Source organism: Chinchilla lanigera, unplaced genomic scaffold (assembly GCF_000276665.1).
Source record: "Chinchilla lanigera isolate Chin_1 unplaced genomic scaffold, ChiLan1.0 scaffold00111, whole genome shotgun sequence".
Lineage (NCBI taxonomy): Eukaryota > Metazoa > Chordata > Mammalia > Rodentia > Chinchillidae > Chinchilla > Chinchilla lanigera.
In genome coordinates, this window is record NW_004955512.1 from 888,685 (window position 1) to 900,208 (window position 11,524).

Below are 11,524 nucleotides of genomic sequence, written 5' to 3' on the forward strand. Positions count from 1 at the left end.
CCTGCTTAAAATCCTTTTCAGCACTAGTACTTTTGGGAAACACTCGTATTTTACTGCTACTGAGAAATTTTCTTATTTGCTGAGGGCAGCCATCTGAGAATGGAATAGATGTGACTCAAATCAGGACAAAACTGGGGTATTTTTCTCCCTGAAATATTAATGCTTCATAGAGTGATACTGATCAAAAATGACTAGAATTCTTCCAAGTGGAAATCTTGAAAGATGAGACATTTGTTCTTACCTTTTATATTTCTGAACCAACACTCATTTTTGTCCCTCCCAAACCCTGAATGTTTAGATTTTCATTGGTTTCTCTGCTCTTCCAAACAATTTCTTCCCTGTACAATGACCCAGTGTCAGTTTCTCTTGTTTGCTGCCTCCTATTCTAATAGATACGAATTCCTCATAGAAACTCTAAGCCGTGGACAAGAGGTATTGGTGTCCTACCAACAGGTTGAAGGAGAGATGCTACATTCAAGAAGCAGAGACTCTGGCTACTAGGTATCTAAACTACAAGATGGAATTCATGAGAGAAAACAATGCACAGCAAGCAGGAAACAGCTTACACACAGCTTGGTAAACATGTAGAGTCCAAAGAGAAACCACTGAAAGTATTTTTAAACCACAATGTTTTAGACAAACTTGGTGTCAACATGGAGAATAGAATCAGAGGCTTTAGACTAGACTTAAGAGACCAATGAGATGATTCTTCTAGAAATCCATCCTTAAGAGGATAACAGCTTGACTTAGCAGGATGCGAATCTAAATAGACACAGAAGACAGATTCCCAGGATGCTGGGAGATTAGATCAACAGAACATGGAGATTGAGGAGAAACTGGGACTGTCAATTTGAGGAAAGTCAACAATAACTTCACGACTTAAATTAGGTAGACCTTGCAGTAGTGAAAAGGAGAAAATACAAAGGAATGTGTGTTCAGAAAGAAAAACTACTGGTAGGATTTATGTGTGTGCCCCAAATTTTTCTATATTGGGATCTTAATCTCAGGCATATGTTAATGGTACTCAAAGGTGAGGCCTCTGAGAGATAATTTAGACTAGATCAGGGTACAGCTCTCACACTGGTATTAAAGACTTTTTAAGGAAAAAAAGAGAGACCTAAGCCAGCATCCTTGTTTTATGTCACCATGTTATGATGTCACAGAAGACTTCATAAAATGCTGGTGCCATGCTCTTAGACTTTCCAGCTTCCAGAACCATGAGCCAAATAAAGCTCTACTCTGTATAAATTGCCAAGGGCTACAGGTTAGATCTAAAATGTTCACCAAAGGCCCACCTCTTAGATGCCTATTCCCCACCCTGCAGCACTATTAGTGGGCAACGAACCTGGAACAGAAGGCCTAATACAAGGAAGGTGGGTTGCTAAGGGCATGACCTTGAAGATGATAGTGGAACTCTAGCCTCTTACTGTCTCTTTACTTCCTGTCCACCAGGAAGTGAACAGACTTAAACTGCCAAATACCCCCACTGTGACATATTGTGCTACCACCAGCTCAAAGCAACAGGACCAATAACCACGAACTGAGACCTCTAAACCACGAACCAAAATAAACCTTTCCTCTTTTTCAAGCTGATTTAACTCAAGTATTTGTCACAGTGATGGAAAGCAAAGATATTTGCTCTAGAAACTTTGTTTTGACAACAGAAAACAAAGACAACAAACATTGTTTTACATGTTACTTATGAAACCCATACAGATATGTCAGATAGATAGATATACTCATAAGTTTGATATTCAAGATAAACCTGAGTAGAAGATACAGGTTTACAGGTTTAGATATGGGAATTATCGGTATGTAGTTAAAAATAAAGCTCTAACAATGAATGAGATCACCCAAGAGGAGCAGTAAGGTGAACAAGGATGCTGGCCCAGAAGAGATTTCCTGTGATATATCATCTTAGAGACCAGGGACTGCAACAGAAGTCAGAGGAAAACTAACAGACCATACCTTTATAGAGGCTAATAGATTTTAAGATTTCTGAAAGGGAATATAGATAAGGCTATCAAAAGAGCAAGAAAGATAAAGATTGAGAAATGTCATTGAACTTAGCAAAAAGGTTTATATGGTCTTTGTCAGGGCAATAAGCTGGGAAGCAAGTAGATGAGCCAGAGACAGAAACACAATGCTCTCATAACATGTGGCGGTATCTGGAATGTAAAAAGAGAGAGCTGTCCATATTTTGAAACACAGGATCGGTACAAGTTAAATATTTGAGTACTAAGTGACACTGATCACATTGTGTCCTTCCCTAAAAATATTAACAAATCAAATTTAATCAGTTGCTCTGTGGGCTTGACGTGCTAAAATTTTTTCATTCTATACTGAAAAAAAAGCAAAATCCATAAACAGTCATATTCTGTGTTTCTCAATCACCATGTGATCAAAGCTGTACAGCATAATTGCCATGAGGTCTTTCACCAAGCTCTCTCCACCTAAAGTACTGGATAAACTCAAGGAATTATGAATTCACTTACCACAAGAGCCACCAAGATCGCTCACAAATTCAAATTTCAACAGAAAAGATTGGCAGCCTGGTAAGGATACTATAAATTTCACTCAGTGTTCTTATTTTAAAATTTCAAATTCCAAACTGTTATGCCCCTTGAAACCTTTGTTAATCAATACTGAACTTACTCGGTTTCATTTAGCTTTTAAAGGATCGATATTTAAACTGTGACTTCTAATGAATGATTAGCACTTTGATGTATTGCAATAAGCAGTTATTAAGGGCCCACAACACATAAACCACAATCATTATTTGCACAATTCTAATATAATCTCATGAAAATAGAATTTAAAACATTGGCTACAAAAACTCCACACTGTGACCATATTGTTATACTGTAAATTCATATAAATAAAATTGTATAACTTTTAATTTTCACATTTTGATTGACAGTTTGCAGGAAGGCATTAGATCAGGCTGGTCTAATCTTTACATAAAGACTCTGAAAAATGCTAGGTTGGATGGGAGAAGTAAATTCTCAAAACAGAGGGGAGGAGGGGGATAATTGACCAAATCTTATCATGTAAACATGACTAATACCATAAAATGACAAGCTATGATATGTCTCAATCAGGATCTACTATATAAAGCTAAAAACTAGAGATTTTAGCGGTAATCCCAGTAGTTGAATATAATTTTACATCAAGTTAGCCGGAGTATTTCAGTGTCTCAAACGAGGACGATAGCTCTCTCTTAGAGTGGGATCTTCCCAGGAATATTTACTTTAATCTTGAGGAATAAGGATGATGACAATGAAATGAAATGTATGCAGATAAAACCTACATGGTAGTCGTCCCCACCTACCCTTTTGTTTCCCAGAGTTTCTGTTACCCGTGGCCAACCATAACAAATCATAAATTTTAAATTGAGCACCATTCTAGTAGCATGATGACATCTCACACCATCCTGCTCTGACACATCTGGGATAAGAATCATTCCTTTGTCTGGCACATCTATACTATGTATGCCTCTGCTGATTAGTCCCTCAGTAACCATCTTAGTTACAGATCAACTGTCACAGTATAACGTGTTTGTGTTAGGGTTTGGTACTACATGGGATGTCAGGTATCTACTAGCAGTGCAGGGGCTATTAGAACATATCCCCCGTGAATAAGTGGGAGACCTCTGTGGTTTGGCAAGATGTCTTATAAAGAAATACAAAGCACAATGTAAAACATTGGGCTGGAAAGTAAAAAATAAAAACAAACAGGAGAATTGTTTTGTTGGCCTTTTCAGATGCTTCTGAATTCTCACATAGAAATAATTTAGGGATATGCTTTCTTTTTGTGCAGCTTTAGATGGGAATCCCAGAGCAAATGCGTGGGAGTTAAAAAGACAAGTTATGAATTCATATAATAGAAAACTTCCTAACCATTTAGGTATGTTGTCAGATAGACTGGCCTCCTCTATTCACACATAGTTACCAGTCCAGTGAATTATTCAAACTAACACCAGACATCCAGAGTTGAGGATTTGTATGAGTCCTGTTTTGAAGTTTTGAAGTTTCTATACCATTAGAGCTTAGTTTTTAATATAATAGTAATATATTAAGAACAAGGCCTTCCAGATATAACATTAGCTAAGTATTTATAGCAGAGGGTAGAGATTGAAAGATAATTCAGTTGGCTGGCAGAAAAAACCAGTGGGTATGCTTTCCATACTATCTCCCTACATCTCCGTACATTGTCTAAATGCCTTCACCGTGATAAAAATCACGTCTGAGGTACTGCTGGAAACCAGGCAATGAGTGTGAGTACTGTTCCTCCACAGAGATGTTTTCATTGTTCAATATTCGACTGAAACCTCCTGGTTTATACTAGGAAGAGTCAGGGTCCAAACCACTGGAAATACTAAACAAGTCAAACACGGATGTTGGCAACAGAATTCCCAAGAAGTGTCTGAGCCATTCCATTACATTGAGTCATTAAGCTGAGTTACTTGTAACCCATCATTATACATTTAATTTAAGGCAAGAAAATACAACGCAGAATTTATACAAAAAGATGCCTCTTAACTGTCAAGCTGTTGATCATGAGATGGAGATAAGGAGTGGCCTGCATTTGAAGCCATAGGACCTGTCATAACAGACGCAGCATTCAAATATACCCTGTTAATCCATCCCTTGAGCAGCATTTTCCAAACTGCGAAATCAGTACTTACAAAAAGACAGACAAGAGGTGGTGGGAAAAAATTGGGGAAACACTATGCTGATAGAGAACAAAAGTAGCTTCCTACTGAAGGGTTTCTAATAGTTTTTAATCTTTTATGAATTTCTAAGAAAATCTATGCTACGTAGGAAATATATTTTCTTGTCTAAAAGGCAAACTGAATAGGGATGGTTTAGAGAGAAGAACATAGACCAAAAAAAAGAATTCATGGTTTCATTCTACTGCTTAATGTGTCCTTTCATCTCCCCTTTGGAAATCAATAATTTAAACAAGGTACAGAACCTTCAAATTATAAGTACATAGCACAATTAATTATCAGAAATTGGGATGTCTATAGAGCTACCAACCATGTCAAGGAATAGAATATACTTGTACCCCAGAAGCCCTGCTCCTGCCCCTTTGAAACATCTATATCTTTTCTCTTTTATCCAAGATAATTAACATTCTGAAAACTAAGGCCATAGATTCACTTTATCCATTTTTGAACTTAAAATATCTATTCTTTAAGCCTGATTTATTTAACAAACATGAAGTTTGGTGCTTATTTTGCATCATATCACACATAGCAATACTTCACTCATGTTCATTACTGTATAGAAGTTCATTAAATATTTATGTATTTATTTATTTATTTATTCCACCAGTGGATATTTGAGTCCTTTCCAGTTTCTACCACCAAAAATAATATGGCTATGGAAATTTATTTTGTATATTTTTGAAATCATACGTATGCATTTTGTTGGATATATTCCCAGAGTGAAACTGTTAAGTGAGAGTGTAGGTAGGCACAGTAAGATGCTGCCAGTTTCCAGAATAGTTGAAAACCTTCCATCCTATCATCTCTACATTCCCTGAAATTCTTCTCATTGTTAACTTCTAAATTTAGCCTTCCTCAGGGATGGTGATTTTTTTTAAATACAGTCGTGTGTCAAATTATGTTCTAAAAAATGCTTCCTTAGGCAATTTTGTCATTGTGTAACTACATATCATAGTATATAGTTGTGCAAACGAAAACAGCTGTGATGTCACTAGCCAACATAATCTTACAGGAAGACTGTCACAGATCCAGTCCATAGGTGACAAAACACCATTATGAAGCACATGACTCTTATTATTTTACTTTGCATTTTCTAGTAGAGCCAAGTTTGTTCTTAGAGTTTCTCTAAATTTTTCTGTATATATATTGGCTTTGCTGCTATTTAATAAACTCTAATAAATGCCTTTCTATGTAATATAAAAATAAATAATTGCACTGTTCTAAGTTCTAATGAGCACCTTTCATTTCCTTTACTGCCCATTTGAATATCATCTTTTATGAAGGGCAAATACAGTAACAACATTCATTTTTCCAGGGGGTACTCTTTTTCCTATTGATTTGCAGGAATTTATTTTAGGAATCCTTTTTCTGTTATCTATGTTCTAAATGTCTTTTTACAAATTGCAGCTTGTGTTTTTAGTCTCTAGGTGGGGACTTTTTAATACAAAGAAATTCCTACTATTGATATGGACAAATTTAGCAATCTTTTGGTCATGAAGTTGTCCTAAATTACTTCCTAGAATCTCTGTTTTGTGCCATTTATATTTAATATACAACTAGATTTTTTATATGAGGTAAAAGGTTTTTTATTTTTCTTATGGGCATACAAACAATACAACCATTTATTGAAAATAAAATAAAATTGTCCTTTCCTACAGACCTTACATATAAATTTTGTAATAAATTAAGTCTACATTTCTTCTTGGGACTGTAACCAAAAATATACTGGACTATAACCCATTAGTACATAGATCTATCTGCATGCCAATACCACATCATTCGTATTACCATACCTTCATAATAAGTCTTCATATAAGGTAAAATCATCCTACTCTACTCAAAAATATCCCTGCTATTACTGGTCTGGATATTTCCATAAAAATTTGAGGACTGGTTTAATTTCTATTGAAACACACATTACAAACAAAACAGCTGGGTTTTAATAGACACGGTTCTGCATCTATAGATCCACTCAGAGAAAATGATATATTCATATTCGTGAGTCTCCCAATCCATGAACACAGTACAGTCCTCCATTTCTCGGAGTCTTTCATGATTTACCAATATTTTATAAATAAAGGACTGTGCTGAACTTTCAAGTTCTTTCAGTATCTGCTTTGGTTCTGTGTGCTTTTCAATAGATTTTTTAATTATATCACAATTTTCAAATGTACAGCATTCCATTGCAGGAGGAGGTACCATCTTTTATTCCTTATTGTCCTTCTGGTTTTTTATAACTGAAAAACTTGTCAGGGGATCATGAGTTTTATTAGTCTGTTCCAAACATGTGGCCGTATGATCTACTCTATTAATTTTCTATTATATTTATTTCTGAGTTTGCCTATATTTTTCCCCCCTCGGTAACTTTTAATTTGCTATCCTTTTGCTGACTTCTTAAGCAAATTCTTAGATAATTAATGTTCTGCTATTCTTCTTTTCTAACACAATTTATAACATGTATCTTAAATTTATTAAAGTCTAACATAAATTATTGCCTAAGTATCTTATTAATAGCATAGCATTCTAATTTAGTGGTACAAAACTACGTTTAATCTCCCTAAAATATAATTTTTAGTGAGAGCAAAGTGATTAAAATTCTTCACTATGTGTAAAAACCCAGATTTAACACTTTAAAATCAGGTACCCTAGCTGTAACTCAAATTGAAGTTTGTTTCAATACTTGGATTTGACATGAAAAATCCTGCCTCAGAAAAGTTATGTAGATCCACAAGGAGAAACTCCTTGCATTGCCAGAATACAACATGTCCTTCAATGCTATCCTCCAATCAAAGCTAAACTTTTATCTCCTGAATTCAAGTATTTGTTTCTACAAACTAATTGGAAAATGTGGCATTTTTAAAATTTTTGACGATGCATAATCTGACTCAATGAATCAGAACACGTTCTTTCCAGTGTCAAGTACACCAATAGAATATTTAAAACATTTTTAGCAACAAAATCACAGAACAATCATAACCTTTCTAAATGCCATTTCTCAAAATGCTCTTTCCAAAACATGAGTATCTTTTGAAAAAGCAGCTACTCTCTCATTCACTCTTAAAATATCATCTCTATGTTGAAGGGACTGATTAAGAGGGTACATTTTTAAAATATCATCTAAGTAACGAACTAAAAGAGAGCCACTTATTACATAAAAGGTCAGCTAATTTGGAGTATTTGTGTTTGCAGAAGAATAAAATATAATTTATCTCTTAGCTTTATATCTCTTATACATAACTTTCCACACGATCAACAACAAACTTGTATGTTGTTCCAGTTTTTCTCATGGTCACTTGCCTCATCACAAACATTATTTAAAATTTGACTTTAAAAAGAAAAAAAAAAAACACATATCTGTGGCACCAGATAGTGGTTTGTTCATATCTAGATTCAATTCTTCCCTGAAATATTTTTGCTTATGATTGCAGCAGGAGATGTATTTCACTATGGTTCTTCCTCTGTGATTTGACCCCCAGGACCTTTACTTTTAAGTTTCAGTCAAAGCAGTTACACTTACTCAGCTTTTCCAGAAAACAATCGATTTAGCAAAGCCAGTTCACCTATACAAAATATGTTATTTAATACATTACTTTATGGATCACAAAGTAGGCTCTTCACGTTCTTTAACTGAAACAGAACCTAATAAATGCCGTAAACTGAAACATGACAACGCCATATAGGCAGCTACAAAGCAAATGTTCCATGTAGGATTGGCCCTACTACAGTAGTGCCTCTGTTCACGAACACTCTTCTTTGCAAACAACTTGGTTCACAAACAGAAGTGTTTGGCAAAATTTTGTGTTTGTTCGCAAACTGTGCATTGGGTGACGAACACAAGGTGGCCATCTTTCCCACGCAAACACCGTGGAGGCCATTTTACCACTTGAACATAAATGGGGCCATCTTTTCAAGACTTGTGGAACAAATGAAGTTCGTGAGACAAGGTAACACCGTGCTTGTTTCTTCAAATGATCAGCAGCATTTTTTCTAGGTTTCCCAATATTTATTGGCACAGGAGTATGTTTTGGCTTTTTGCAGTATCACTTGTCATATGTAATAATACAGCCATTTTACCATAATTGCAAAAATAAGATATTTTCCAATGGTATGTAGATCTTTGGTGTGTTCACTCTTAGTTAGAACCTATTCATTCCTTCAATAAATAGACTCTCTACTACATACCACATACTGTCATAGATTCTTGAGCATAGCATTAAACCAAATGGAAATATAATGCTTGTGCTTAAAAAGCTATTTTCTTAATTCCCTAATTATTTTGTTATGAAGTTGTTTTATTTTTTTCATAGAAGAACAATTTTTGTATTTTATTTACTATCTACTTGTACAATAATGAACTAAAAAATTTTAAACAGAAAACTGTGTTTAATGTCAAAAGTTACTTCTTTCTTTGTTTTATTTTTTGTTTTGTTTTTGTTTTGTTTTTGGTACCAGGAATCGAACTCACAACCTCATACTTGCCAGCCAAGCACTGTGCCACTGAGCTCATCCCCAGGTCATTACTTCTAAACATTAAATATGAAGGTCAGTAAATTTTATTAGAAGACTGATTATATCATGATTTTAAACATCACTGGAAATTTTACAGGCTTTTCTTCATCGTAGAGTTGTTTTCTCTTTAATTGCCTTAATTGCTTTTCTGTATTCAAACCTCCAGCCACACTATAAACAATAGGCAAATTCATTCTTAACAGTAGCAAATGAAAATCTATTTTTTGAGTCTTTTTTTCTTACTTATTACTCCTCTGATTAGCTCACTGTGGTTCTTTCTCCATATTGTCCACACCACCATATTCGTTAATATGCTTGCATTACTGGCATATACTTTAATCCACTGTGTCTCTGTAAATTAGAGCCCAAGCAGCAAACAAAGCATTCTTGCTATTTTACCAGAGAATTTAATAAGGGAAACTGGCTCAAGAGGCATTGGAGTATCTAAAAGGAAAAAGGTAACACTGCGGTCACAGGAATAGCAACTTCAGGAAGCAGCTTTCTCTGTTGGAGCTAGAAATCAAGGGGGAGAAGATTAGAGTGGGGAGATTAACAGACTTGGAACCTAATGGAAAAAATGGGAACTGGGGTCCTAGGCGTCAGTGCTGGTTTCTCAGGTGCTAAGAGGGGCCCACACAGTAGAGCCCAGACATCTGAGCAAGGGAACTGCCTGGTTGGTGCTGCTACAGTTGAGTTCCACAGTATGGAAACAAGCTGGGAAATGGAACCACCTACTATTGGAACCAATGAGGGAGATAAGAGAAAGAACAGCAGGCAGACCAGGAAAGTAAGTTTATGGTCCCTCTTCTCATTTGCAGATTGGTAGATCATAAGGGAGAGCCAACCAACAAAGCAGCACTATGGTTTGTGCTCTCCCAATCTCCCTGTCACAGCACAGAGTGAGGCAAGAGACAGTAACATAGCACACTGCAATATTTTTGCAGAAATACTTTAAATCACTTCTTCACTTGGGGAGGGTTAATTTATTCAAAATGATGGCATAAATTCCATAATATCATAAAATTGGGCTATGAGCCCATTTGGGAACCCTCCTCTCTCTCAGGAGCTATTCCTATGCCCCATTCCTTTTCTCCAACTAATTTTCCTACTGTTAAAAAAAGAAAATAAATAAAATAAAAGTAGGCTACCTGGACTGTCTTATGCCACAATGTGTTAGAAGAAAAAGTGCCTGGGCATCACAGTACGTGTCCCTGGACGGCAGGACTCCTGCCTAATATGCATCACAGGTGACCGTCCAACAGATGCACAAGACAGAAGGGGCCAGTGTCGATCAGGACAACAGATGCAAGTAAAAGTTCTTGGATTTTATTCTTTGGATAAAGTCAAACTGAAATTCAAATGTTCTCTTACCGCAGTCATCAGATGGTCTTGCCAAAATGGCTGCCATCCTTTTAGAAATCATGAGATCAGATCTGAGGCTAGAAAACAAGTGACCATGAGCCTTCTTGCTTCCTGTTTTTTAAACAAAGTTTTATTGTAACAAACACAAGTATGCCTAGCTGCTAACTGTTTTGACACTAACACTACACAGTTGAGTAGCAACAACAGGGACCATATGTCCTACAAAGTGTGAAATATTTACTATTTGGCCTTTTGCAGAGATAGTTTGCTGACCCCTGGTCTAGACAGTACTGTCCAAGAAAATTTTCTGCAATGGTGAGAGTGTTCTATCTCTGTACTTTCCATAAGTATAGCCACTAGCCATATGTGGCTATTAAGGGTTTGAAATGTAACTAGTATATCTGAGAAAATAAATACTTTATTTTAAACACTACATATGGCTAGTGACTATTTTATTACAGAGTACAAGAAAAACAAATAGCAACAGCAGAAGTGACAACTCTGGAGCCACCTAGAATTGATTTTTTATTATCCCTCAGCATTGGAAGAGAGATATTGGAGTATACTAGCATTCCTGAACCCAAGGTAGACATTACACATGCATGACAATTTTCTCCTTCTGAGGACATTAGGTTTGGAATCCCTCATCCATTTGAAATCTAGTGTGGACATATGACTTGTCCTGTATGACACAATGTGAGCACAGATGATGTGTAACACTTCTGGGCCAAAAGATTTACATGCGAATGTTCATTTCTTCAGCCCTGCTGAGGAATTCCCAAAGCCCTACATTAAGAAGTCAGTGTCATGAGACAATAGTGTCATCTCTGTCCACCTGAACCTTTAACTTAGAACTGTATGGAGAAAGGTGCTAATCCAGTCATACTGGACGTGTACACAGGGATAAGTCAATGGTTTGTG